The sequence below is a fragment of the Phyllobates terribilis genome, unplaced genomic scaffold, assembly GCF_046119375.1.
Source record: "Phyllobates terribilis strain yellow unplaced genomic scaffold, ASM4611937v1 Scaffold_5__5_contigs__length_657084704, whole genome shotgun sequence".
NCBI classification, from domain to species: domain Eukaryota; kingdom Metazoa; phylum Chordata; class Amphibia; order Anura; family Dendrobatidae; genus Phyllobates; species Phyllobates terribilis.
Genome location: NW_027362765.1, coordinates 35,204,158 through 35,228,784, shown reverse-complemented (window position 1 = coordinate 35,228,784; position 24,627 = coordinate 35,204,158). Strand labels below are relative to the sequence as shown.

Below are 24,627 nucleotides of genomic sequence, written 5' to 3'. Positions count from 1 at the left end.
GTATTGGCGTACTCAGGAGACATTGCACAAAAGTTTTGGGGGTCTATTTTCTCCTCTTATCCTTGTGAAAATAAAAAAATTGGGGCTAAGACATCATTTTTGTGGAAAAAGTTTGATTTTTTTATTTTCACGGCTCCATGTTATAAACTTCTGTAAAGGACTTGGGGGTTCAGGGTGCTCACCACACATCTACTGTAGATAAGTTGCCTGAGGGGTCTAGTTTCCAAAATGGTATCACTTGTGGGGGTTTTCCACTGTTTAGGCACATCAGGGGCACATCCGCTAATTATTCAAGCAAATTTTACATTCAAAAAGTCAAATGGCGTTCCTTCCCTTCCGAACCCTGCTGTGCGCCCAAACAGTGGTTTTCCCCCACATATGAGGTATCTTCTTACTCACGAGAAATTGCACAACAAACTGCATGGTGCAATTTATTCTGTTACCCTTATGAAAATGCAAAATTGGGGGCTGAAAAACATTTTTGTGGGAAAAATGTGAAAATTTTATTTTTATGGCTCAATGTTATAAACTTCTGTGAAGCACCTGGGGGTTCAAGGTGCTCACCACACATCTAGATAAGTTCCCTGAGGGGTCTAGTTTCCAAAATGGTGTCACTTGTGGGGGTTTCCAATATTTAGGCACATCAGGGGCTCTCCAAATGCAACATGGCGTTCGCCCTCGATTCCAGCCAATTTTGCATTCAAAAAGTCACACAGTGCTCCTTCACTCCTGAACCCTGCCGTGCGCCCAAACACTGTATTTTCCCCACATATGGGGTATTGGCATACTCAGGAGACATTGCACAAAAGTTTTGGGGGTCTATTTTCTCCTCTTATCCTTGTGAAAATAAAAAAATTGGGGCTAAAACATCATTTTTGTGGAAAAAGTTTGATTTTTTTATTTTCACGGCTCCATGTTATAAACTTCTGTGAAGCACTTGGGGGTTCAAGGTGCTCACCACACATCTAGATAAGTTCCCTGAGGGGTCTAGTTTCCAAAATGGTGTCACTTGTGGTGGTTTCCACTGTTTAGGCACATCAGGGTCTCTCCAAAGGCAACATGGCGTAAGCTAATTATTCCAGTAAATTTTTCAATCAAAAAGTCAAATGGAGCTCCTTCCCTTCCGAACCCTGCCGTGCGCCCAAACAGTGTTTTTTCTCCACATATGGGGTATCTGCGTGCTCAGGGGAAATTGCACAACAAATTTTGGGGTCCATTTTTTCCTGTTACCCCTGCGAAAATAAAAAAAAATTGGGTTTAAAATAAAATTTTTGTGAAAAAAGTTAATTGTTAATTTTTTTCTTCCACATTCCAAAAATTCCTGTGAAGCACCTGAAGGGTTAATAAAGTTCTTGAATGTGGTTTTGAGCACCTTGAGGGGTGCACTTTTTAGAATGGTGTCACTTTTGGGTGTTTTCTGTCATAAAGACCCCTCAAAGTGACTTCAAATGTGATGTGGTCCCTAAAAAATGGTTTTGTAAATTTTGTTGGAAAAATGAGAAAAAGCTGGTCAACTTTTAACCCTTATAGCTCCCTAATAAAAAAAAAATTTGGGTCCAAAATTGTGCTGATGTAAAGTAGACATGTGGGAAATGTTATTTATTAACTCTTTTGTGTGACATATCTCTCTGATTACATAAAAATTCAAATTTTGAAAATTGCAAAATTTTCGCCAAATTTCCAGTTTTTTCACAAATAAACGCAAGTGATATCGAAGAAATTTTACCACAATCATGAAGTACAATATGTCACGAAAAAACAATCTCAGAATCAGGGGGATCCGTTGAAGCGTTTCAGAGTAATTACCTCATAAAGTGACAGTGGTCAGAGTTGTAAAAATTGGCCTCGTCATTAACGTGCAAACTACCTTGGGTTGTAAAGGGGTCTGAATATTTTCCGTACCCACAGTATATAGATATAGAAATAGAGAGTGAGAGAGAGATATATGTTCAAATCACACCCAATCTCCCCATTACAAAATAAGAAATATATAAAAAAAAACACAATCACATGTTCAATATCTGTGTAAGGCTGTGTGCCCACGATGCGTTTTTTAAGAGTTTCCGCAGCGGCAAAAACGCTGCAGAAACGCTTAAAAAACGGATGGTAGAAGGCCTGCAATGTTCCCCAATGATAATCCGCATGTGCTGTGCACATGCTGCGGAAATTTCCGCTGCGGATTATCATTGCGGAAAAAAAACGCAGCACTACCAATTATTTTGCGGAAGTGCTGCGTTTTCGCCGCCATTGACTTGCATTAGAATGCATGTATTCCGCTTCACTAGATAAGCACATGCGGAATACATGCGTTCAATGTGAGGATGGTACCCAGGTCTAGAGGAGAGGAGACTCTCCTCCGGACCCGGGTATCATAGAAAACTGTAAAAAAAAGAATAAAATTTAAAAAAAAATGTTATTCTGGCGCCCCCTGGTGCGCTCGTCCTCTCGCGATGGACTGGAGGACCTGCGCTGACGTCATAGTCATGTGACGGGTCACGCGACACTGACGTCGGCAGGTTCTTCAGTGTACCGCGATCTGCCGGCATGAGAGGACGAGAGTGAAGCAAGACTGCGGGGGCCATCAGAAGGTAAGTATAGATTTTTTATTTTTAAACATTCTCTACGGTCCCACTATATAAATCCATGCCGTTTGCATGGATTTATAAAGTGTGACCAAGTTGACAAGCACTTTCCAAGTGATGCTAAAATCGCTTGGAAAGCGCTTGTCAACCAGCATGTGGAAATGCATGTGAAGAACGCTTCACATCCGCTTGTCCCTGGCAGGAAAAATGCATGTACAATCCGCATGCGTTTTTTTCTGCCAGGGGAGATGCAGAAACGCTCAGGAAAAATCCGGAGCATTTCTGCATCGTGGGCACACAGCCTAATAGTGCTGACCTGGAGAATCATATTTCCATATTGGTGATTTTTATCGTAAAATGAACGCTGTAAATAAAAACCCCAAAACACAATTGCAGAATTGTGCTTTTTTTGTTGCTATTTCGCTACATGTAAAATATTTTCTCGCTTTTCAATACATTATATGATAAAATGGATGGTGTGTGTTTCAAAAGTACAACTTGTCCTGATAAAAAGAAGCCCTCACATGGCTATGACAACAGAAAAATAAAAAAAGTTATAGCTCTTGGAGGAAGAGGAGGAAAAAACAAAAGTGCAAAAATATCTATAGGTCCAGGTTGGTAAGGAGTTACCGACCTTGGATGTATGGATACGTCCTAATTTGAATGCGGCACTGTGACCGCAGTTGCGGTGATCGCCTTAAGGTGCCTACTGAATCTTGCAGCAGGGCACCGGGAGTCTTCGTCACGGGGGTGTGAAGAATATTCAAGTTAAGTGCATGTCAATCACTGTTTGGCGGTTATTATAGTGAACTCCAATGTACAGTGTAATTCGATACTTCAGCTGCAAGGGAGGGGGCTGAGAGGCAGGGAGTGACAAACCCCACCGCAGCCGCAAGCAGCTGAACAGGACGGCCCCCTGTGGCCTTCAAATCATGCAATCCTTTGTGTAAGACACTATAATTCAACATCGAGTTATGGGAATAGGATACATCTCAGTGATAAACCAACCAACTAGATTTTTGGAAATCCAAGAGAATGGGGAATGTCACCCTGGCTTTCAGCACAGTCCAGCGTGTAGGGAAAGGGAGATACCCGGCATCGGCTTGCGAGGGCCCCGATGCTTGGTATCAGGGGCCCAGCTGAGTCAGATGACCCCAGAGCCAGCTCTCTAGGACAGTCCATTAAGAAGATATAGCCCATCGTAGTTTTTGGTTGTATTAGCTGGGAGAGACCAGAGGTGGAGACTGGGACTCAACCAGGGGGCAGTAGTCGGAGTGACCCAGAGAGGTTAAGAGTCCCTGCAGCTAGAGCCCAGTGTCTTTTTCCTTGGGAGGTCGTGATGTCAAGTCTTGGGGGAGAAGTCCGGCAGCAAAGAGAGGGCCCACAAGCCTCCCATGTGGCAGCCCTTCCGAAAGCCAGGTCGTCCATCTGTCTAGTAACTGACTCTTAATAACTGCTTTATATCTTTTATACCCCTACTATTGTGTTTGCAACTCTGACCATTGTGTATGTATAACCCTAATGTATATAGTGCAATGTCTAGTGTGCCCTTACGGCGATTAAATATATAATTTAACCTTGGGCTGCTCTTTTATCTCGATCCATGAACGCTCATGTCCGTTGTTCGGTCCATGAACACCCTACCAGGCTGGTTTCTAGCCCGATAGAAGCCCGTTATATCTAATAGAAACTGGTGGCAGCTCTCCCAGGCCGACCAGGCTCTGATTCACTGGAGCTAGTGCAGGAGCCTCTCAGGGGTGTGAGCGAGTGTAGTGCCACGTCAGTGACTGAGTGTGCCACCTCTTCTCACTCCCTGGTACCTTCCTGTACCCGTGTGGACAGGGGGTGTCTGTGTAGAACTGTACCAATCTGACCTTACGTGTCCTTGAGGGGGTGTGGAACGCCACGTTGGTACAAAGGGCAGATCTGTATCACATGAGCTGTCTGAAGTAATAGTGATGCCAGGCGGGTGGCGGGGTTTGTATCCATCACAAGTGGTGGCAGTGGTGGGATTCTGCGGGGTCTCTCTGCTACCATTTCATCACATTGGTGGAAGCGGTGGGATTCTGCGGGGTCTCTTGGAGCCATTTCTTCACAGGGGGGTGGTTCTGCCACTGGCAAGCGGTGTGGGATCGAGATAATAGTGTGTGTGAGTATGGAACAACTCACAGACACTAAGGACTGCCTGCCAGTAGAAACTTTTGCTGCTGGGGTCTTAAGATCAGCTCAGCACTAGACAGTCAGAGTGCAAATACTATAAGGTGTGTGGGTGCATCAGGTTGCAGTTCCGTGTCAGTGACTGTAGAGTGCAAGGATAGCAAGTGGCAACAGGGGCAGAACCAAGGAGATGTCCAATGCTCTGGATGGTAGGGAGGTGGTGGAAGATGATGTCGCTCCAGAAGAAGGGGAGTCCCGCCTAGGATCCCCAGAGAGAGAGAGTCGCCGACGGTCGGTCCCGCAGTGGGCCACCCAGCATCTGACCATCCCCCCAGCCGGGCAGGCTCGGATGTCCTCATGCAAGTTGCCCTTGCGAGTCTCCAGGCTGTTGACAGGGCCACCTACGAGACCCTCATGGTGGAACGTCAGCGGGAGCGGGAGCACCAGAAAGATATGCTTCAGCTCCAGCTGCAGACCCCAGCCAATCGCAAGTCCCCTAAGATCCGAGTCCCGAAGCTATGGGCAGAGAACTTCCCCCTGCTGGACAAAGGAGGGGACTTGGGACACTTTCTTGCTGGTATTTGAAAAAAACTGCCATCAGTACCATCTACCTGAGGATCAGTGGGTCCGTTTTTTAACCTCTCACCTTAGGGGTAAGGCCCTGGAAATTTTTGGGTACCTGTCCAGTGAGACCACCCTTAGCTATGAGGACATCAAGCTGACTCTGGTCCAGCAGTACAACTTGACCCCTGAGACGTACCGGAAGAAGCTCCGGAGTATACAGCGGGGTCCTGCGGACAGCTGGATCGATCACATGCGGGCCCTACTGAGAGCCGTTGATCAATGGACCACGGGACTGGAGCTCACGACTGTGCAGCAGCCGAAGGAGCTTGTCGTGACTGAGCAGTTTCTGTGGAACTGCCCGGAGGACCTCCAACAGCACCTCCGTGACCGGAAGCCAAAGGGGGCTTCTGCAACAGCGACACTTGCTGACGAGTACTCCAACAACAGGACTCCAGAGGCAAAGAAGCTTGCCGTCTGGAGAGGGAGTAAGACGAATGCGGTGCCTGCTGTCCCTGCCACCTACCCATGCTTCCCTCTCCACGCTGGTAGGGGAGCCCCGACTGTGTCACCTTTGCAGACAGCCGGGCCACTTCAAAGCCATATATTCCCAGCGCCAGAAGGGCCCATCCCAGTCCCAGAAACCGTCCACTGTTTTGTGTGTGAGTGGGGGTCGTGGGAGGTCCCTTGACAACCTTCAGACCACCACCATAGGCCACGCTAGGGCCATGGGACTGCGAGACACCGGCACTGAGATGACCCTTGTGTGACCCGAACTGGTGTCACCCCAGGATTTGATACCTGGGAAAACTCTCGCCGTGTCCGGGATTGGAGGGGTCGGGGCGGTGCTGCTCATTGCCAAGGTGTATTTGGACTGGGGCACCAGGAGGGGAGTGCGGGTGTGGGGGTAACGACGAACATTCTCGAGAGTGTTTTACTTGGGAGAGACTTGGGGTGGCTAGGGTCCCACTATGTGGCAACTGAATCCCCAAGGCTTAACTCTCCAGACAATGTTATGTCCACCCCTATTGATGCCAATGTTATTAACATGCCTACTGATGAGGATGTGGAGGTGAGTGATGTACTGTGTCCCTCTTACCTCGGGGGGAGGAGATTAAATCAAATCAGCTGTGATGAGGCCTTAGAATGTGGCCAGCTGGCAGGCTAGCTCAATTTGTCCTGTGATAGACAGACGGGGCAAACAGCTGCGGAGGGGGAGCATGCCATGGAATGCGGGGCAGTCCCAGGAGAGGTAGGGATCTCGGGTAAGGCCGCATGGTAGGGTTCCTCCACAACCGGGATGTCAGAGGGCCAGGGTAGTCGGTTTAGACCGGAGGCTTGGACAGAAGCAGAGAAGAAGCAGGTGACGCGCCCCCTGGGCCGTGGGGTACTCGGTGCCGGGCCAGTCGTTGCTAGAGGAGATGTCACAGTGGCGGTGACCCTGTCCGTGACCCAGGGCGGTCTATCAAAAAGGGTTATATACAGGGGATTTATAGTTTTTATATACAGTTCGTGACGCCACCTGTGGTATGCAGCTAAAAGGAGCCGCCGCTGCGGAGCAGGTCCTCTGGAGCTGGTGTGAATGCAGCAGAGTTGGTTTAGCTCTCCACAGGTAGAGCTTAGCTCCAGGGCAGTGTAGATGTTGCTGTTATGGTGTAGTGCAGAGTATGGCACAGATAATGATCACAGAGACAGTAAGGTGCAGTCCTCAGGGTTTACTCACGGTTTCTTAGACTTCCAGTTACCGGTACTAGAGTAACTTCCCACAGCGTCCTGTGCTTACTCAGGGAGGGATTCAGCAAACTCCCAGGTCTCTCCGGAGTACGTAACGGGACCACCTTCTGTGTATTCCCTCTGGTCGTCTCCCTGCACCTCACACCCAGTGTCTCAGGCCAGTGGCCGCGGACCTTGCCGGGCGACGTCTTCTCTGTCCCCTGGGTCCTCTATGGCCACCTTTCTGGTGAATAGATGTGGCTTTTTGGCTGCAGTACCTGAAATACTACAGCCTCCGGTTTCCTAGTTGAGGGTTAAAGAACTCTGCTAGTTTAGGGACCGGTCCCCTCTGTGCGACCTGACCCCTCCACCGCATGGCAGATTCGGGCGTATGGGTGGCCTCCAGCAGTACCCGTACCCCTGGGGTCCCTTCCACGTTCCTGAAACCTTTCCTGCTCCTCTCTCTCTCTTCAGTCTTGGGCCTCTCTAGCTAGGCCCTCCTCCTGAGCAGAGCTCCTACAGAGCTCCTGCTCCCTCTATTTCTCCTCTCAGACTGATCTGTCCTTTCAAGATGGCTTCTCTCTATATACTATCCCTAACAAGTGCTCCCCTGAACTTCTTCCTCCACCCACACCCACTACATGGTTCCCCCTCACTTTGGTTCCCCCCACTCCAGCCAGGGACAGGGTTCAGTAGGGAAGCAATGCATCTTGCCCCTCCTGCTGGTCTGGAGTAGTGTAGTGTCGGATACAGGTGTTAGGGTCCCGGGCAGTACTCCTTCCTTACCTGAGCGTGAGATACCACACCTCTGGGTGAGATGCAGTACCTCTGTGGTGACTGAACCCGCCGGGGCGCCACGCAGGCGCTACCTGCAGTCACAGCAGTGGCCGCTGTCATGCGCAGTTGTGGCACCCAGGCCCCAAACGCCTCTCGCCTGTTAGGGGTGTGAGCGAGTGTGGTGCCACGTCAGTGACTGAGTGGGCCACCTCCTACCTCCTCTCACTCCCTGGTGCCTTCCTGTACCCGTGTGGACAAGTGGTGTCTGTGTAGAACTGTACCAATCTGACCTTACGTGTCCTCGAGGGGGTGCGGAACATCACGTTGGTGCAAATGGCAGATCCATATCACGTAATCCGTCTGACGTAAAAGTGACACCAGGCGGGTGGCAGGGTGTGGATCCATCACAAGTGGCAGCAGCGGTGGGATTCTGCGGGGTCTCTCTGCTGCCATTTCATCACACTGGTGGCAGCGGTGGGATTCTGCGGGATCTCTCAGTGCCATTTCTTCACGAGGTGGTTCTGCCACCCTTGCAACTACGATTGCTGTGATTTGCTGCTCAATTCTGCTCAGCCAATCACAGCGATTTCAGTGTTTCAGGCAATGCAATTGCCTGAAACACAGAAGTCCAGCAACCACTGATGTCCAGAATCATCAGCCACAGCACTGATTGGTGCGATTAGACAATGACGCCGATCGCACCAAACAGTGTACAGAACGCAGTCTGAACTCTAAGTGACCGCTCTGCACTTCCTCATTTTAGCTTTGAAACGTGTGCAAAGCAGTTACTCAGCTGTTCTGCTGCCAGATCTGCTGAGATTTATGGTGCCACAGACAAATTTTATCTGTGTCATCACTGCTGCTACTGTACCTGTTCCTGTAAGAAGACCTCTTGATACTTTCCTGACCTGTTCCTGTCCCTAGCTTTAACCTAATTCATCCAAATCCCCCTCTCCCCACTTCCCCACCCTCCCTTCTGCCGTTGCACGCTGAGTACTTGATCACTTGATTTTTAGCATTTTTTTTTTTGTTTGCGTGTCCTGCAGTCGCCAAGCACTGATCAGTGACGCAAATCACTGATAGGCACAAGTGCTCATTGTTCTCCTGGATTTTTTTTGGCCCTGTTCATTTCTTCCACCTCCTATTTGCACCACCTCCGTGCGGTGGCCTACAGTTGATGAGCGGTGGTCAGTAACACAAATCACTGATCGGTACTCCTACTCATTGTTTTACAGGACTTTTATTTTTACGATTACCCCCTCCTTGGCACCACATACATGCGTGCGTCCTGCAGCTGCTGATCAGTAACGCATGCCACTGATCGACACCTGTGCTCGCTTGTGGCGAGGACATTTTTTTCCTTTTTTTTAATCCCCTTTTTGCATCACATTCATGCGTGCATCCTACAGAGCTGGTTGGTGATACAAATTACTGATTAGCACCCACTTGTTTTTTTTGAGTGAAAAAAGAATCCAAAAAAATAATTTAGATTAGTTTATAGGACTACATTAGGGAATAGTGATGAGCAAACTCAAACTGTAAAGTTTGGTGTTCGTATCAGGCGCCTAGTGTCTGGTACCGAACCCCGAACATGGACTTATAACAGAATGTCTGGTTTACTGTTTGGATTCAGATGCCTAATAAAGTTTGTTGAAAGGCAGCAGAACAGCCAATCAACAAGCTTTTAGGCTGTTGGCTCTTCCTGTGCCTTCTCAGCCATGCTAAGCATTGGCATGGCTGTGATTGGCCGGCACACCAGGTGACCCGGTTTTTCATAAATGCTGGTTCACGAGTGCTGCTGCCATTCTGCTCTGCTTAGTGTAGGGAGAGGACGCAGCTGGAGTGAGGGACAGAATACTGCGCACTCTGCAACAAAAGCCTCTTTGTGTACTCTGCACGTGTCTCAGTGGGAGTACTGTGCCAAAAAGCCGATGTGTATATTCTACACCCATATCTGTGGGAGTACTGTGCAGCTGTGTCTGTAGGGGCAGTGTGCCAAAAATATAATTCTATTCTGCAGCCGCATCTTTGCCATTTTGGTCCAAAAAATAATTCTACTCTGCAGCCGTCTTTTTGTGAGTAGTGTGTCTAAAAAATAATTCTACTCTGCAGCCGTCTTTTTGTGAGTAGTGTGTCTAAAAAATAATTCTACTCTACAGCCGTCTCTTTACCATTTGTGGGCCAAAAATAATTTTACACTACTGCTGTGTCTATATGTGCAGTTTGTCCAAAAAGTAATTTTACTCTACCACTTTATCTATAAGAATTGTGGCTGTGCCTAAAAAAATAACTGTGCCCTTAAGCCTGTGTGTGTGCTCTGCAACCCTGCCTCTGGGAGTACTATACCAAAAAGCCTCTGTGTTTAATCTGCCACCCATGTCTTCAGAACAGCTTACAGCCTGCAATGACCCCGCTACAACCTTACCAACACAAGAGCTGCTGCAACCCCCGAACCTACTGTCTCCTTTCTCATACTCCTGTACCTGTCTGTCACTATTAGTTTGTTCATTTTAATTTCTATTTGTGTTTTGTATGTAACCCCAACTCATGTACAGAACGGCATCATGGAATCAATGATACTCTAAAAGTAAATAATAATCCTCCGCATGATGTTCCACCTAGTCCTCACTCCTGCCCTCATTGCCTGTCTATACACAGCAGAAAACTGCAGCAGTTGGCACCTCTGTTTCATCATCATCATCATCATCGATGCGCTGCAGTGGTCCCATGACCGTTTGCACTACCCCTCCCACATGTGGGTATCAGCACACTCAATCTCTTCCACTTGTAGGGCAGAGTCAGGTGGATGTCTCATGGAACCACAACCAGCAGAGTCATCAAAAAGCAGAAGTGACTGCTGCATGACTTGGGGCTCAGACTTCTTGCCTAATTTGCAAGGGCGTGAAGTGGAAGATAGATGCCCATGGGCCACATATGCAAAATTTGCACTTTCAGCAGGGGACCGGGTGGAAGACAAAGTGAAGGAACTGAAGGCACTCTAAGCCAACCAATCTAAAACCACCTCTACTTGTTCTGGCCTCACCATTCATCCAGCGGGACTCGGGCCTACGAAATTATGCAGAACGTCCTGTCGCCTGCGTGCACTAGAGGAAGGTGTTTCATTTGGGCGATAGCAGTCACAGATCAACCACGGCCTCTCTCTCCCTGCAGAAGCTACACCACCACCACCACCAGCAACATGGCCACGTCCCCTATTTCATGGTCTCCTCATTGTTTTCACCCAAAAAAAGTGCAGAGTATTACACAGTTTGAATATAGAGAGAGAGTGGCCAGCAGATAATGGCATGCCTTTTTTCAGAATACCCACCAATAAGTCAATAAAAAAAACAAACACTGTTGGCTACCTCCTTCTCCTATGCCTCTTCCTCTTCCACCACATAGACCTCTGTCTCCTATTTTTTTTTTTTTATTCTGATATTTTAAGTCATTTCCCTATCCATATTTGTTTGCAGGACAATCATCCTGCTCTTACCCCCATTTTGCAGCCCCTAGCCCTTACTATGACCACTTTACAGCCATTTTAAAAGCACCGACATTCGGGTCCCCATTGACTTATATTGGGTTTGGGGTCAAGTTTGGATACCGAACTGAACTTTCAATGTTAGTTCGGCCAAACACAGAGAACCTGAACATCTATGGGTTCGTACATCCCAATTAGGTACAGTAATAATATATAATGTACTAATCGGCGTCTACTACAGTATTTTTACTGCATAAAGTCAGGGTTAGTGTCAGATAGCGAAGCTGAAAAAAAGAATCACATTCATATGTGCGTCCTACAGCCGTCGATCGTTGATCTGCGATACACATCACTGATCAGTATCTGGTTGTTGTTTGTTTTGTTTTTTTTGAGTGAAAAAAAAAATTAGATTAGATGATAGGGATAGATTAGGGACAGTAAAAATATATTGTAGTCATTGACGCCTACTACGGTATTTTTTACTGAACATAGTCAGGGCTAGTGTCAGATAGCTGCGGATGCTCAATAAAAATTTTTTTTTTACTGACATCCATTTATTAAGTTTGTTTTTTATTTTACAAAATTGTTATATTCTTTTTATTTTAGTTTTACCTTTTTCTTTCAAGATTATTTTTTTTCTTAAAAATAAAAAGTTTACACCAAACACAAACACACATACACACACCCCTGAATAAAATTTGGTACACACACACACAAACACTGCATATGTGAATCTCAATAATGGTATTCAGCGGAGGAGGCATACATCTTCCTTGCCTCAGACACTGATAGTTAGGGAGAAGATGCCACCTTCCTTTATTTTTCATCCTCCTCCTCTTCAAGTGATACTGAACAGTCACGCAGATGCCCCAGGACAGAAAATGAACCAGTACCCACCGTTACTAACCCCGTAAGGACCTCACCCCCCGAAGATTATGAGCCACAGATTCCTGATTTTGTGGTGCAATCAGGAATCCAATTTGACATTACCAGCCTCACAGAAGTTGTCTTTTTCAAAGTCTTTCTCTCTGAGGATTTTGTAAACCTCATGCTGGCCGAGACAAATTTGAACGCCCAGTAATTTTTGGCCCAAAATAGCCCTTCATTATTTTCTAACTGGACCCCTGTACACACAGTAGAAATGATGACATTTTGGGGCCTTGTCCTTCAAATGGGGCTAGTGAAGAAGCCAGAACTTCAGCACTATTGGAGTGTTGATGCTTTATAGAACACTACATTGTTCCGCATGACTATGACCAGTGAAAGCTTTGGGGCCATCCAAAGAGTTTTGCATTACAATGATAATGAACGGTGTCCTCCCCGAGATTACCCCAATTTTGACAGACTTTTCATAGTTCGGCTGGTCAACAAGTTTGCTGAGGTGTACATTCCCCAAAGGGACATCTGTGTGGTTTTGTCCCTAATACATTTCAAGGGGAGGCTCAAAATCTGGCAATACCTGCCCAGAAAGATGGCCAGGTACAGAATTAAGCGCTACAAGACAGGGTACACCCACAGGTTTAGAGTTTATGAAGGGAAGGACACCTGGATTCAACCCCCTGAATGTCCCCCTGTACTGGGGGAAAATTCTGTGGGATTTGGTGCACCCACTGCTGGATCAAGTTTATCACCTTTACATAGATAATTTTCATACCAGCATCCAACTCTTCAAGTCCCTCTCTGCACAAACTACCACAGCATGCGGTACTGTCCACATAAATCAGAAGACGCAAATTGGGCAGCTGCTCAGAAAGGGTGAGAGCAGAGCCCGATGTAGCGACAACATGCTGGTGGTCAAGTACAAAAATAAGAGGGATGTCCTTTTCTTGACCACCATACATGTTGATGGTACAGCACCTCCACCACTGTACGAGGTTCTTCTACACAGGTCACCAAACCAGACTGTGCTCTGGGCTAGAACAAGAACATGGGGGTACTTAATCTCTCTGATCAAGTCCTCCCGCATTACAGTGCCATGCGAAAAGCTAAGATGTGGTACAAGAAGCAGGCTGTGCCCATCATACGGATGGCAATGTATAAAACACTTTTGTGCTATCGCGATGTGCAGGTCAGACCGGTACGTCGTACCTTCAAGTCCAGGAGGTAGTGATCAAGGCCCTAATCTTTGGAAGTAAAGAAGGAGCGGGCCCCAGTACTTCTGCAATTGAAGGTGCCCGCATCGTACCAGGGCAACTCTTCCTCGGTGAGGTCCCTTAAACCACAAAGAAAGGAAGGTCGCAGAGTGTGTTACAGAAGGGGGGCATGCAAGGTCACCACTTATAAATGTGACAGCTGCCCGACAATCCTGGCCTATGTACAAAAGAATGCTTCAAACTGTACCACACATCCATGAACTATGAAATTTCTGACTTACACAATTCATGTATGCCAACCTGATGCACGCTACACAACTTACATATGCCACTACATTACAAAATTCACATACCAGGAAACACTAGATCAATTTAACACAGCACCCTTAAAGGTGCTGTGTTAAAGGAGCAATACTCTGTGTTTGCCCCATCTTATTAGGAATTTCCACATATGGACCACCCCAGACTTATAACAGATCGCCCAAGCAGGAATATTTATTTATTTATATTATATATATAAAATACACATAATACATGTATGCACTATGTTGATTTTGTTTGGCATCTAGAATTGGAGGAATAAAGTTGGTAGAACTGGTGGCAATGTGAGCAATCACAGTGATGACATGCCATTACTTACTGGTCAGTGACTGTGGATTAGTGGGACCCCTTGCAAAACTTTAGGACAAAGGATGCTATAGTGAATGAGGCTTAGTTATAGTTCTTTGAACATAACCTGGCTGGGAGTAACTATAGGGTTACTTGTGGGGGGTTTCCACTGTTTAGGTACATCTGGGGCTCTTCAAACACTACATGACGCCATTCCATCAAAGTCTGAGCTCCAAACATCACTCCTTTGTGTCCAAGCCCTGCCGTGCACCCAAACAGTAGTTTTCCCCCACATATGGGGTATCAGCGTACTCAGGAGAAATTGCACAATAATTTTTTGGGTCCATTTTCTCCTGTTACAATTGTGAAAATATTTTTGTTTTATTTTCACAGCTCAAAATTATATATTTCTGTGAAGCACCTGGGGGTTCAAAGTGTTCACCACACACCTAGATGAGTTCCTTGAAGGTATTCTGTATTAAAAATGAGGTCTCTTGTGGGATGTTTCCACTGTTTATGCACATTAGGGGCTCTCCAAAAGCGATATGGGGTCAGTTCTTGATTCCAGGGAATTTTGTGTTCAAAAAAGTCAAATGGTGCTCCTTCCCTTCCGAGACCTGCAGTGCACCCAAACAGTAGTTTTCCCCCACATATAGAGTATCGGCATACTCAGGAAAAATTGCACAACAAATTTTGGAGTCCAGTTTCTCCTGTTACCATTATGAAAATAGAAAAAATTTGGTCTAAATTAAAATTTTTGTGAAAAAAAGTTAAATGTTCATTTTTTCCTTCCACATTACTTCAGTTCCTGTGAAGCACCTGAAAGGTTAATAAACTTCTTGAATGTGGTTTTGAGCACCTTAAGGGGTGCAGTTTTTAGAATGGTGTAACTTTTGGGTATTTTTGTCATATAGACCCCTTAAAGTCAGTTCAAATGCGATGTGGTTCCTAAAAAAATGGTTTTGTAAATTTTAAATTGCTGGTCCACTTTTAACCCTTCTGAATGCCTATGAAAAAAAAGGTTTTAAAAATTGTGCTTATGTAAAGTAGACATGTGAGAAATGTTATTTATTAACCATTTTGTGTGACATAACTCTCTGGTTTAAGGGCATAAAAATTGCGACATTTTCACCAAATTTCTGATATTTTCACAAATAAACTCAAGTCATATGAAACAAATATTACCATTATCATGAAATACAATATGTCACGAACAAAAACTCACAATTGGTGGGATCCGTTGAAGCGTTCAAGAGTTATTACCACATAAATGACATTGGTCAGAATTGTAAAATTTGGCCTCATCATAAAGGTGAAAATGGGCTTGGGGTGTGAAGGGGTAAAAGAAAATCCAACAAAGAAATTATTAGCCTTTATATTTAGTGCTGTTTACATTTAGTGCAATCGAACATTCAAAGATTTAAAGAAACTAAGAAAAAGTTTCAAAAAATAAATAAAATAAGTTTTTTGAAATATAAAAAAAAAATATAAAAATTCTAATCACCCCCTTTTAACCTTATTAAAAATAAAAAATGAATAACATTTAAAAAAACAAAAATATTTTTGCATTTCTGCATTTGTAAAAGTCAAGATTTATTAAAATATGGAATTAATTAACCCGATCGGTAAAGGGTTCTCGGAAATAAGCGACACAAAGTAAAAAACTATTTTTTTTAAATATTGTGAATTATTGTGAAAAAAAAAAAATATTGTTAAGCGGATTTCAATCTTTGCATGCTCTTGCAGCCATTTTCCCGAAGCACACCGCAGGGCTATGTACGGGAGAGAGAAACTCCACTCACCGAATTCTTTTCAGAGGACGGGGCGCGCAGCATCGCCCCACTCCTGCCGCTACCACTGCCCAAGTCATCCTGAATCAGCGACCCTTCTGAGAGGATGCCCGAGTGATGCCGCAGCCGCCACAACCTCCTGTATCTGTGACCCCGCTCCACCAACGCAGCCCCCCCAGGTAAAATAACGTACCTTTGCATTATAAGACGCACCCCCCTTTTCCTCCCTAATTTGGGGGGGAAAGTGCGTCTTATAATAAGAAAAATATGTCATTCTAAATGTCTCAAGTGTAACTCAGAATCGGTAGATCTATCTCATATGTATTGCGACTGCTGGGAAATTAGGCGATTTTGGGAACCAGATATCACATTTGTTGCTGAGAGGCTGAATATTGTTTTGTCACTTCATTCTTGTTTTTGTTTATTCTTTACTCTATAGGAGACCAAATTAATTTTCCTACTAAGGATCTAATTACTTCACTTATTATTTACAAGGGTAATTATATTGATAACTAGATGAAATAAAAAAAGGGAAAAATGATAATTGCATTTTCTTATGCATATTTGTCTATTGCTTTTATTTGAGTCCATAAAAATAAAGAAAAGATTGAAGAATTAAAAAAAAATTACACTTCGCTCTCACTGCACATGGAATATTGATTTGTCATAAATGCAAAGCCAACCATATGGATTCTCGCAAGGGAGTTAAGCGGCACCAGGTCTCTTCTTCAGCCTTACAATCTGTGACCTCTAACCAGAGTACAGAACCTGACCGGCACGCTGCTTCACTACCATATGGATTATATATTGATTTTCTAAGTTGTCAGCATGTTCTACTTACGGTGTAATATGGCTTTGCAATTAGAGATCTGGGTAGGTAAGTGTCAGCATATTCTAATTCCAGGGTTTAAAATGGATCCTCTGGACCCTAAAATCTGGCCAAAACCATTCTCACGCCAACAGAAGGACTTTCAATGCCCAAAGTAATGGGGCCAGTTTTGGGTGGAGGAGCATGTAGTGGTTTAGCAGGAGAATGATAACTGCTTGATTGTGATATGGCCAGACTGCACAACCGATAGAGCAGCCACAGCCAAAAGAATCTGTGACTTCTCTGTATTTAGTGGTTACTACTCACCTGGGCGGTTATCTGTAGGAATCTCCTCTTTACACCACTCATCACCCCTCACATATGTCTCTGTAGTATTAATGTGGGTCAGATCTTTACCCTGAAACAAATATTGTAAAAGTCACAGACAGATGGAGAAGTAACATCTATGATCAGCTTTAATCCTGCCATTCTCATTACACAAGTATCTATAATATAATAGGAGATGCGTGTCTCTGTCTGAAGCCTTTATATTCTGCGCAAGCGCGATACTCCTGCGCAGTCTGGCTCCAGACAGAAGACCGCATCCAGCCGTTACAGGTAAGAGGAGTGTGTATGGCGCCGGAGATCACGGTATGCGTAGACACTGAATGCATACCGCCAATTCTGGCGCCATACTTACTTGACCGGGAGGAGCATTGCCACTACGCCTCTCTTCGCCAGAGACCGGGGCAGGAGTGAGGTGTTGGATCGGCGCATGCGCAAGCGCTATCCAGTGCCATTTTACTGAAGACACATTTGCAGTGTGCCATCAGCAAAATGGCGCCTGACAGCGCGGTATGGGCACGTGCGTACTCCGGCGCCGCACTCCTCCCCCGGCTTCTGGCAGAACAGGACACAGCAGCGCTGGAGCACAGGGACAAAAGGTGAGTATAAGTGTTTATTTTTTGTATGTGTGTACAGCGTGAAAGAAATGAGGGGTGCCATACAAACCAGGATTGGGGGTTGAGGGGGCCACACATACCAGGATTGGGAGGTGAGGGGTCCACACATACCAGGATTGGGGGAATGAGGGGACCATATATACCAGGATTGGGGGGGGTGAGGGGACCATGCATACCAGGATGGAGGGGTACCACACATACCAGGATTGGGGGGTGAGGGGACCATGCATACCAGGATGAGGGATACCACACATATCAGGATAGGAATGCGGGGTGCCATGCATACCAGGATGGGGATGAGGGGTACCATGCATACCAGGATGAGGGATGGGGTGCCATGCATACCAGGGTGAGGGGTGCCATGCATACCAGGGTGAGGGGAACCATGCATACCAGGGTGAGGGGAACCATGCATACCAGGGTGAGGGGTACCATGCATACCAGGGTGAGGGGTACCATGCATACCAGGGTGAGGGATGGGGAGCCATGCATACCAGGATAAGTATGAGGGGTGCCATGCATACTAGGATGAGGAGGCCATACATACCAGAATTGGGATGAGGGGTGCCATGCATACCAGGATGAGGGGTACCATACATACCAGGATGAGGAATGGGGTGCCATGCATACCAGGATGAGGGGTACCACAAATACCAGGATTGGGGCGTGAGGGGACCCTGCATACCAGGATTGGGGCGTGAGGGGACCCTGCATACCAGGATTGGGAGGTGAGGGAACCCTGCATACCAGGATTGGGGGGTGAGGGGACCCTGCATACCAGGATTGGGGGGTGAGGGGACCCTGCATACCAGGATTGGGGGGTGAGGGGACCCTGCATACCAGGATTGGGGGGTGAGGGGGCCATGCATACCAGGTTTGGGGATGAGGGGAGCCATGCATACCAGGATAGGGATGAGGGATGGGGTACCATCCATATCAGGATAGGGATGAGGAGTACCAGACATACCAGGATTGGGGATGAGGGGTGCCATGCATAGCAGGATTGGGGGTGAAGGGTGCCATGCAACATATAATACTGGTGGATAAAACAAGATTGAACACAAGACCTTCACAGCCGTCTACACATTATAGGGGAGATCTCATGACACCTTCTCTCCATCTACCTGATGATCCTGAGGAACATTGGGATTTTCTTGTTTACAGTCCTGTGGAAGAAGAGGACGGGGACATCTCTCTGGTGTTGTCCTCTTACTGGAAGGAACTGGAGGAAACACATAAAGGGACTGAATTCATTCTTCATTCTTTATATACAGATAATTAGAGGCTGAGTGTATTTAGTCCTGTCTATTACCTGGTGATGTGAGGGGCTGGGGAACCTCCATCATGACGTCCTTGTACAGATCTTTGTTTCCTTCTAAATACTCCCACTCCTCCATGGAGAAATAGACGGTGACATCCTGACACCTTATAGGAACCTGATACATAGAATGATACAGTCATCCCCTCTGATCCCTTCATAGTGTTACTGTATAATGTCCCAGCATTCCCAGCAGTGTCACCTCTCCAGTCAGCAGCTCAATCATCTTGTAGGTGAGTTCTAGGATCTTCTGGTCATTGATGTTCTCATGTATCAGGGGGTGAAGTGGAGGCCCTGTGATTGCATTCAGGGGTCTTCCGCATCCATCAGACACAGGGTCCTGACAGTGCTCACCAGAGGTCTTCTTCACTACTGTGTAATCCTGGTTATGGAGAGACACATTAATAAATCTCACTACAGGTGTTTCCAGAGTCCTCACCTCTCCAGTTCTGTCCATCTGTTATTTCCATTGATAAGAATGATGTAATGTGACATCATCAGAATCTCTCACCTCTCCAGTAAGCCGGAAGAGGATCTCTAGGGTAAGGTGTAATATCTTCTCGGCCATCTTGTCCCTATCCATCCTTGATGGGTCAATCAGGAAAATTCTCTTATATAGAAGATCTCCACTCTGAGGATCCGATGTTGTAAGAACCTGAAAGGAAAGAAAGTAAGAAAATTATAAGTCTGATTCACACACAGATGCGTGAGGAATTTTTCTTTCCAAAAACACCCGAACAGGAGTTATTTGTAACCTGCAGCAATAACTGTTACAAAGTCTATATGGACAGTGTTGTGGCTTTTTTTAAATGTTTTGTTTTCCTCTGGGTATTAAAATTGTGTTAAAATGTTACAAAATACAATTAGCAGGAATAATTTTGTAAAAACCATGGAAAAAGACACATGGTGCCGCTTTTATTTAAATGTTAAATATTAGATTAAAAAAAATAATTTGCTCTCTTTGGCAAAATAACGTTCATGTTTGTCACATGGATGGTATGGGCACGACTGGATCGATAATCCCCGCTGTTTGTTCTCCTCTGCCAAAAGCAACTGTAGCATTTAAGAAGAGTTACGTGGCTCCTCGTTCAGCCCAATGCCCCCGTCACTACTTGATCGTGGAGTGCTGCTGGGTTACTAAGGTACCAGGAGGCTTAAAAATGGCCTCTGGACCTGCAACATATGAAAGTCTATGAGGCCCTGCCAGAGGCAGAGTGTAATAAGATACCTCTTAGGCCCCATACACATTAGACTAAATTCAGGTAAATCCGCTGATTTGAGGAGAATCGGCTGCAGCCTAATGTATATGGAGGCCTCCTGACAGATGATGGGTGAGTGAAGGATCAGTTATGTTAAATGTCTGAGGCCGATCCCTATGTTTCCCCTGGAGATAATCCTTTGCCACAGGAATCTGCCAGCAGCTCTCTCATACAGACCACAGGAAGGTTAGAGTGTTCATGTGTATGGGGGAGTCAGGAGAAATAGCCGTCAGCTGCATGATCGTTTGGCCGACAGTTATCTAATGTGTATGGGGCCATTAGTATTACACTGACAGGAGAGATAATACACCGCACTACAGTAGTACAGTGCATTACCCGAGCAATCAGAGGCTTGTATGTTGTATGATCGCTCTAATGAAGGTTGTGGAAAAAAGATTCAAAATAGATTGTAAGTGAATAAAAAAACACAAATATCACAGTTTTATCACTAAGAAATATAAATCACTGTAGGGAAACAATCTCCCTGCACAATGTTAGTGAAATCACGTCCACAATGACTTTATTATATTCTATTATCCTATAACTATCAGGTGGTGATTATCTCATCTGTCCCGGGTTCAACTGTACAGACATTAAGAATGGGGCTAAGTGAGTATTTATTAGTCAGTGGGGTGGGTGGTACCAGACTGTGGGGGCGCCATGTAGTATCATACTGTGTGTGGGGGGATGGTGGCACTGTGGGAACATTATACTGTGTGAGGGGATGGTGGTACTGTGGGAACATTATACTGTGTGTGTGGGGGGATGGTGGTACTGTGGGAACATTATACTGTGTGTGGGGGGATGGCGGTACTGGGGGAACATTATACTGTGTGTGGGGGGATGGCGGTACTGGGGGAACATTATACTGTGTGTGGGGAGATGGCAGTACTGTGGGAACATTATACTGTGTGTGGGGGGATGGCGGTTCTGTGGGAACATTATACTGTGTGAGGGGATGGCGGTACTGTGGGAACATTATACTGTGTGGGGGGGACGGCGGTACTGGGGGAACATTATACTGTGTGGGGGGGATGGGAGTACTGTGGGAACATTATACTGTGTGGGGGGATGGCGGTACTGTGGGAACATTATACTGTGTGGGGGGATGGTGGCACTGTGGGAACATTATACTGTGTGGGGGGATGGCTGTACTGTGGGAACATTATACTGTGTGTGGGGGGGATGGCGGTACTGGGGGAACATTATACTGTGTGTGGGGGGGATGGCTGTACTGGGGGAACATTATACTGTGTGTGGGGGGGTGGCTGTACTGGGGGAACATTATACTGTGTGTGGGGGGGATGGCTGTACTGTGGGAACATTATACTGTGTGTGGGGGATGGCGGTACTGTGGGAACATTATACTGTGTGGGGGGGTGGCGGTACTGTGGGAACATTATACTGTGTGTGGGGGATGGCGGTACTGTGGGAACATTATACTGTGTGTGGGGGGGATGGCGGTACTGTGGGAACATTATACTGTGTGGGGTCCAATAAAAGAGCCCTGTACTATGAGAGCAATATGTGTTTCCATATTTGGATCATATGTATCTATCATAGGAGAAAGAACAATAAAGTTGTAATTCTTAGACAACAGAAAGGTGCCAAAATAGTCTCTGAAGGGAAAAAAACAGGTAAAACACATGTAATGCAGAATGCACAAAGTAGAAAATAGTCTCAGCACTGAAGGGGTTACTGCCTCCCTGTGCCCAGTAATGGGGAATCTCCACATACCTCCACCTGCAGAGCCACCACCACATATATGGCTGCTCTGTGCTTACAGGACCTGTGATGAGGTCACAGGAGGGGAGGAGTCAGGGGTCACATGATCAGGGGCCTCAGTGGATGCAGGACTCTGCTGTGCTGGTTGTCATGGTGCTGGATGAGGGGAAGGTTATGTGTGGGGTCAGGAGGGGTTTACAGTGTGGATGTAGCCGAGCCGCGCGTGTACGAGGTGTACGGAGCCGAGCCGCGTGTGTACGAGGTGTACGGAGCGGAGCCGTGTGTGTACGAGGTGTACGGAGCAGAGCCGTGTGTGTACAAGGTGTACGGAGCAGAGCCGCGTGTGTACGAGGTGTACGGAGCAGAGCTGCGCGTGTACGAGGTGTACGGAGCGGAGCGGAGCTGCGCGTGTACGAGGTGTACGGAGCGGAGCCGTGTGTGTACGAGGTGTACGGAGCAGAGCTGCGCGTGTACGAGGTGTACGGAGCGGAGCCGCGTGTGTACGAGGTGTACGGAGCAGAGCTGCGCGTGTACGAGGTGTACGGAGCGGAGCCGCGCGTGTACGAGGCGTACGGAGCAGAGCTGCGCGTGTACGAGGTGTACGGAGCAGAGCTGCGCGTGTACGAGGTGTACGGAGCGGAGCCGCGCGTGTACGAGGTGTACGGAGCAGAGCTGCGCGTGTACGAGGTGTACGGAGCAGAGCTGCGCGTGTACGAGGTGTACGGAGCGGAGCCGCGTGTGTACGAGGTGTACGGAGCAGAGCTGCGCGTGTACGAGGTGTACGGAGCAGAGCTGCGCGTGTACGAGGTGTACGGAACGGAGCCGCGTGTGGACAATGTGTACATTGCTGAACTCTCCACAGACGATTTGAAGAATCCAAGTTGGGAGAATCAGGTCACATGGCCACATATCTCAGTGCTCTAATCCCGGAGGGCCAGCAGAAGGGTGAGACTCTGTAACTTGCACCATCTTGGGTATTTGCTGGGACTGTTCTATATGTTAGTGATTGCTGGTGGTTCAATAAATTATTGCCACACTGTTTACCATCACCCTGTATTGTCTGAGTAGTTTTCTGCCCACAATAAATGAGGGCCAGTGTGGTATGAGCTGTGGTCCATGCGATCTTTCTAAAGACATCCGGGCCAGTGGACAAGAGCACCCACTGACCCCCGTGTCTTCACACAAGGTAACCTTGATTCATAGCTTCCAGGTGTTCCAGCAGCTGGAAAGTCCAGTCAACTTTAAATATTGCTCAAAGTTTCCCATCAGTTTCTGCGCCTTGAAGCTGCCAGGATACCAGGTGGTTTTGAACTCTGGTAACCTGAAAGGTTACCCGAGTTCAAGCTACTGAGTCTCATGGTAGCTCTAGTTCCTGCACTGTTGAATGCTGGAGTGCTGAGTGTCGGGTAATGAGTGCAGCTAAAATCATCAAATCATTGTCGCCTGGTCCCTCTGAGATCAGCACGACCAGACGACAATGATGGGAGTTGTAGTCAGCACCCATAGTGTACATTAGATGGAAAATAAAGAATTAAAAAAAAAAAAAACACAGTCTGCCACTCCTCTGACCTCCCCCCAACCTTCTCCTCTAATGAAACACACACCCCCGCTCATCATACAGCACCACTATCCTAGCCAAAGTCCTAACAAAAGCATTATTGGAAATGTGGGACTGCACGATGCAGTTACTGGGTATGTCCCCTTAACGACCGACACGTGGACAAGCGCTTATGGCCAGGGACGCTAAATTTCCGATGGCATACTGGGTGAACATTGTGGAGGCCACGCCGGAGTCCCAACCTGGCACTTCACATGTGCTACTTAAGCCGAGGATTGCTGGCCCTACTTCTATCAGGGTTTCCTCCACCTTCTACACAGATTCCTGAGCCCCCTCCTGCTCCTCCTCATCCTCCATCTCCGATGAGCTATCTCAGAGCACGTCTGTTATGATCTGCTACAAGCACTAAGGAAAGACAGGAGATCTGTCCCTACAATAGAACTAAACTAGATCCCTACGATGTAACGGGGAACCTGATCCTGCGATCAGACCCGCTAAAGTCCTCAGCTAGTCTGAACGAAGACCTATAGATGTGAGGGAGGGATCCCTACAAGAACTAGGGACTGGGAGAAAGATGGACACCTCCTAGCAGAAATTGTAGCAGTAAAAGACAAACAAACAACATAGAACATAGAGGTCAAGGGACCTAGCTAAACTGACTGAGAAAGGTAACAAAGCACCTGGCTAGCTTAAGAGTAGAAATTACAATGAAGACCAGCAAGGCCAGAGGGGCGGAGCAGGATTAAATAGGCAAAAACGGTCATGTGACCAGCATAATAGAAAAAACCTAACAGGAGAGTTCTAACAACGTCGTCCACATCAGCCCGAAGCTGGAAACTCTGCAGCACTGCCTTAGCAAAGCGACAACAGGCATTGCTGAAGCTAATTTGTTAGGAGACCAACTGCACACCGCGGCAGAGCTATTGAAAGGAATAACTGACCAGACAAATCTGTGACTCTCACCGCTGAACCTCCAACCAGGCATGGTCGTGTGTGATATTGGCTGTAATCTGGGGACAGCTGTGAAGCTTGGAAAGCTCACACACGTACCATGCTTGGCACGTGCTCAACTTGGTAGATCAGCAGTTTCTGAAAACCTACCCCTGATTTGTCAGAGCTTCTGTTCAAGGTATGCCGCTTCAGTGCCCATTTCCGCAAGTCAGGTACAGCTGCCACTGCTCCCTCAGTGCTGCAGCAGCGCATGCTAGTGTGCACTCAGAGGCAGAAGCTTCCG

General features: G+C 46.8%; 1 pseudogene; it reads right to left on the bottom strand.

Moving 5' to 3' along the window:
- LOC141271412 (uncharacterized) overlaps positions 1 to 24,627 on the bottom strand; it is a 92,607-nt pseudogene that overhangs the window by 5,312 nt on the left and 62,668 nt on the right.